The sequence below is a fragment of the Salvelinus namaycush genome, unplaced genomic scaffold (genome assembly GCF_016432855.1).
Source record: "Salvelinus namaycush isolate Seneca unplaced genomic scaffold, SaNama_1.0 Scaffold88, whole genome shotgun sequence".
Lineage (NCBI taxonomy): Eukaryota > Metazoa > Chordata > Actinopteri > Salmoniformes > Salmonidae > Salvelinus > Salvelinus namaycush.
The window spans coordinates 31,229-37,500 of NW_024061619.1; positions in this window are offsets into that span (position 1 = coordinate 31,229).

A 6,272-nucleotide genomic window follows, 5' to 3' on the forward strand; every position below is an offset into this window, starting at 1 on the left:
CCTCCGAAGCACAACCCAACCAAGCCGCACTGCTTCTTTAACACAGCGCGCCTCCAACCCGGAAGCCAGCCGCACCAATGTGTCGGAGGAAACACCGTGCACCTGGCCCCCTTGGTTAGCGCGCACTGCGCCCGGCCCGCCACAGGAGTCGCTGGAGCGCGATGAGACAAGGATATCCCTACCGGCCAAACCCTCCCTAACCCGGACGACGCTAGCCCAATTGTGCGTCGCCCCACGGACCTCCCGGTCGCGGCCGGCTGCGACAGAGCCTGGGCGCGAACCCAGAGACTCTGGTGGCGCAGTTAGCACTGCGATGCAGTGCCCTAGACCACTGCGCCACCCGGGAGGCCCTGCACATGGGGTTTTGACCATTGTTTTTGTTAAAGGCGTATCTCCACAATTATTTTACCCATTGGTCAAATGATGCGTCTTTTGATTGGACTCCGTACCATAGATGTTTCTAATGACAACTGCATCTCGTCCACGTGAGGACATCTCACGAGACATCCCATGAATGACCCATTTTGTGTCACAAATGGCACCCTATTCCCTACATAGTGCACTACTTTTAACCAGGGTCATTAGGGGCTCTGGTCAAAAGTAGTGCACTATGTAGGGAATAGGGTGCCATTTGGGATATACTCATGTAAAATAGGACTTAAAAACGCTCCTGTTGTTGTTGTGTTTATTTAGTTTCACCAGACTGGACCAGGCCGTACCCACTGTTACCATGGAGATAGAGTCAGCCCTCACCTCCAGCAAGACGGCATTACTACAGACCCTCCCATCAGGTGAGAGACGGGTTTTAATAAACAACACTGGATTCGATTGGCTGAGTCTATTTCCTGTGTAGTGTAATACTTTTGAACATGGCCGTTTGGGACCGTATTGGTTCCAAAGTATTTTGGCCCGTTTTTTAGTTTTCATGTTAAACATGTTACAAATAATCACTATTACTGCCTGAAATCTTACAAGTTTTATTTTCCCCTCACAGGTTGCATTGTATACAGTGGAGAGGTGAGTATCTGTGCTGTCTTACAGGCTGATGTGACTGTGTGATTTATCTGGACACTGCATAGCAGATTGGAACTCATTATATCTCATCTTTCCCTCAGTGCAATGTCACCCCAGTTAATGGTACGAGATATATATATTTTTGTGTGTTTTTTTGTGTATATTAATTCACCAAACATTGATTATTATATTATTCAATTGATTTCATAGTGATCAATATCCCTTGCATTCCATTGATTATTATTCAGAAATAACTCATTGTTCGTTACGTATTGTTTACAGAGACAAAAGTTTGTGCTGGTGTCGACAGGTGAGTTATTCAAAGATAATTTCTGTTAGCTTCTGTTTTTTTTGTGTGTTTTTTTTACATTTAAAAAACAACCATCTGTTCATTTGCGTTAATTGGTGACATGGTCTCAAACCTTTTCTAGTGCTGCTTTCACGTCTCCTCTTTCCATCCTATTTCCAACAACCATCTGAATATCTGTTGTTGATTCCTTCAGCGCTGCTCTACAGGGTCACCTTGACAACGGGCAGATCAGCAGAGTCCTCTGTGATTTCAGCGTCGATGTTTACGCTTGTGGCTCGGTACGAAGAAGTCTTCACAACTGTCACGTTTCTGTTCAATATGAGTTGTTTTTCTAGTTGAAAAACCACAGAAGTCACCCAGATGTTCGTGTTTTTTGATTGGTCTGACTTTTTGATTGGTCTGACTTTTTGATTGGTCTGACTTTTTGATTGGTCTGACTTCTTGTTTTTTGATTGGTCTGACTTTTTGATTGGTCTGACTTTTTGTTTGTTTTCTTGTTTCTTTGCTCTCTACTGTAAAGCGTCTCTGGGTCCTTGAAAAGCGCTATATAAATCTCATGTATTATTATTATATATTATTATTATATTTCAATCTCATGTATTATTATTATTATATATTATTATATATTATTAGATTATATGATTTGTACATGTTTTTTCTCTTTCTGTCTCTTCTTTACCCTCCAGCTGTCTGCGTTGACATCGGATAACTTGGTGAGCCTGTTGAAGTGTAAGCTGTCTGGTAACACCAGCCACTCAGCACAGATCTGGAAACTGTTCTTCTCTAAGGTCTCAGTGGTCCTGGACTCAGCCCTGGATCTCTTCTCCAACACCGTGAGATAAAACTCTTATCTATTCATATCACACTTAAACTGTACATATAAACGTACTGACTCATTATTACTGTATGTAGGTCCCCTCTTTTTTTATTTGGTTTTATTTTCTAAGAGGAAAAGGAGACATTATTTTCATACCTCCAGTAGATCTGCCGTGGTCCCAAATATTATTGTCAACGCCGACATTCAGTCATTTCCTGAATATGAAATCGTTTTTTTTAACCATGTTCTCCAGACACTAGAGCCCAGCTCTCCAGCAGTGTCCCAGGCCCTGGATGCTATACGAGAGGTAAGGCTGGACAGCTTCAGCCTGGCTAGTCTCAGAGATCAGAAAATCATCAACAACCTCTGGTTCAACACCAGACTCCGTCCCTTCCTACCTGCCGTCTCCACTGACTTCCTGTCCTGCCTCAGCACCAAGAATTTCAGCTGCAACACCTACCAGACCATGTACGTATTAACATTACTATATATAATATAATATACCTACCAGACCATGTATTACCATTACTATATATAATATAATATCACCTACCAGGTGATGAAAGGCCCTGTATCTACTCCCCCAGAGTCAGATTAACTCGTGGATACCCTTTTTATGTCTCTGCATACAGTATGAAGGAAGTTAGAGGTAGTTTCGCGAGCCTAACTAGCGTTAGCGCAATGAATGGAAGTTAATGGAAAGTTCCAGTCATTATGCTAACACTGGTTAGCAATTGCGCTAGCGATAGTTAGCAACTTGCTTCAAACTGTACGCAGAGACATAAAAATGTTATCCAAGAGTTAATCTGACTCCAAGACATGCTAACCTCTCACCATTATAATAACAGGGGAGGTTAGCATTTTAAAAAATACCTCCAAGACATGCTGACCTCTCACCATTACAATAACAGGGGAGGTTAGCATTTAATATCATACCTCCAAGACATGCTAACCTCTCACCATTACAATAACAGGGGAGGTTAGCATTATATATCATACCTCCAAGACATGCTAACCTCTCACCATTACAATAACAGGGGAGGTTAGCATTTAATATCATACCTCCAAGACATGCTAACCTCTCACCATTACAATAACAGGGGAGGTTAGCATTATATATCATACCCCCAAGACATGCTAACCTCTCACCATTACAATAACAGGGGAGGTTAGCATTATATATCATACCCCCAAGACATGCTAACCTCTCACCATTACAATAACAGGGGAGGTTAGCATTATATATCATACCTCCAAGACATGCTAACCTCTCACCATTACAATAACAGGGGAGGTTAGCATTATATATCATACCCCCAAGACATGCTAACCTCTCACCATTATAATAACAGGGGAGGTTAGCATTATATATCATACCCCCAAGACATGCTAACCTCTCACCATTACAATAACAGGGGAGAATTTTGGGGGGGTATGATATTTGTGTGTCTGTAACTTTCTCTCTCATCACTATTCACAATTTTTTCAGGACTATCCATAATTATAGTAGCATCCACATGAATGTAGACATGTTTAGAAACATATTATATTCTTATTTACAATAAAAGAGACTCCAAAATAGCACTACATTATTTACCATTCATTTCTATTGGGCACAAAATAATCTGAAACACAACCAAAACAAACAAATGCAAATGCATCCAACAAGTTTGTAGAGTCATAAGCTTTATGTGATCATTGCGTACTAGGAATATGGGACCAAATACTTAACTTTTTACTGCTTTAATACACATATAAGTGAATTTGTCCCAATACTTTTCGTCCCTTAAAATGGAGGGACTATGTACATAAAAAAAATTGTAATTTCTAAACGGTTCACCCGATATAGATACAAATATCCTCAAATTTAAGCCAGATGGTCTGCACTTTAAAACATTTCCAAATCCTGGTCTGCTGCATCAAATCTTACACTGCAACAACTCTTCATTGTGGAGGTGATTGAGTTGTGTCCGATGTGGCTTTGCAGCGATAACCTCTAACCCCTTTGTCGTTTCCCTCAGCGTTCAGATCCTGAGCAGCCACCACTCAGCCATGGACCAGTCCAGACAGATATCAGTCTACACTACTTTCATAGAGGTCTTTCTCTCCAGGAACAACACAGCAGGTACTAACCAATAGGAACTGAGTCTCACCAGGTACTGACCAATAGGAACTATGCCTCAGCGGGTACTGACCAATAAGAACTAAGCCTCATCAGGTACTGACCAATAGGAACTGAGCCTCAGCGGGTACTGACCAATAAGAACTAAGCCTCATCAGGTACTGACCAATAGGAACTGAGCCTCAGCAGGTATCAAATCAAATCAAATCAAATGACACTGGTACTGACCAATAGAGTGCTGAGCCTGAAGGCCAGAGGGCGCATTACTTTTTCTATAGGCCCTGTTCCAAAGTAATGCCTTGTAGGGAATAGGGGGCCACTTCAGATACAGCCATTGTCAGTCAAACTGCTGTGTAAATAACACAAACACACTTCTGAAAGTGTTATCTGGAGAGTTACTATGGGATCTTCAATAGACTGGCACTGAAACAACAGCAGGGACTTTTCTCTGACTGTGTTCTCTGACTGTGTTCTCTGACTGTGTTGTCTAATTGTGTTCTCTAAATGTGTTCTCTGACTGTGTTGTCTAATTGTGTTGTCTAAATTTGTTCTCGAAATGTGTTGTCAAAATGTGTTCTCTAAATGTGTTCTCTGACTGTCTTGTCAAAATGTGTTCTCTAAATGTGTTCTCTAAATGTGTTGTCTAAATGTGTTGTCTAATTGTGTTCTCTAAATGTGTTGTCTAATTGTGTTCTCTAAATGTGTTGTCTAATTGTGTTCTCTCTAAATGTGTTGTCTAATTTGTTCTCGAAATGTGTTGTCCAAATGTGTTGTCTAATTGTGTTGTCTAAATGGGTTGTCTAAATGGGTTGTCTAATTGTGTTGTCTAAATGTGTTGTCTAAATGGGTTGTCTAAATGTGTTGTCTAAATGTGTTGTCTGTGTGTTCCCAGACCCCAGCTGTAGCTCTGACACCTTGAACAGTGGAGACTGGCTGCTGAAGAACTTCAGAGGATTCTCTGCCTTCGCCTCCTTCAAGGACATGCAGAGACTACTGGCCAACTTCTCTGTGGTAACTGTCTGTTGTCCTGTTGTCCTGTTGTATTAGTCTGTAATAATGCCTGTTGTTGTGTCTGTGCTGCAGACGGAACCGTTACACCGGCTAACAGTGATAGTGTCTGTAATAATGATGTGTCTGTAGTTATAATGTGCGTTGTGTCTGTGCTGCAGATGGAGGCCCTGCCCCAGCTCACAGTGAGACAGTTGGCAGAGGTGTCCTCTAGTCCAGGCCAGCTCAGCTCTGCTGCAGACGTCACCATGCTGATGAACTACGTACCCAACGTCCTCTTCACTGACTTCTTCAATGACTTCTCTATAGCCATCACCGTGAGGCAACTGTCTGTCTGTCTGTCTGTCTGTCTGTCTGTCTGTCTGTCTGTCTGTCTGTCTGTCTGTCTGTCTGTCTGTCTGTCTGTCTGTGTAGTCTCCATCACCGTGAGACAACTGTCTGTCTGTCTGTCTGTCTGTCTGTCTGTCTGTCTGTCTGTCTGTCTGTCTGTCTGTCTGTCTGTCTGTGTAGTCTCCATCACCATGAGACAAGCTCTACTGTCTGTCTGTCTGTCTGTCTGTCTGTCTGTCTGTCTGTCTGTCTGTCTGTCTGTCTGTGTAGTCTGTCTGTCTGTCTGTCTGTCTGTCTGTCTGTCTGTCTGTCTGTCTGTGTAGTCTCCATCACCGTGAGACAACTGTCTGTCTGTCTGTCTGTCTGTCTGTCTGTCTGTGTAGTCTCCATCACCGTGAGACAAGCTCTACTGTCTGTCTGTCTGTCTGTCTGTGTAGTCTCCATCACCGTGAGACAAGCTCATCTGTCTGTCTGTCTGTCTGTCTGTCTGTCTGTCTGTCTGTCTGTCTGTCTGTCTGTCTGTCTGTCTGTCTGTCTGTCTGTCTGTGTAGTCTCCATCACCGTGAGACAAGCTCATCTGTCTGTCTGTCTGTCTGTCTGTCTGTCTGTCTGTCTGTCTGTCTGTCTGTGTAGTCTCCATCACCGTGAGACAAGCTCATCTGTCTGTCTGT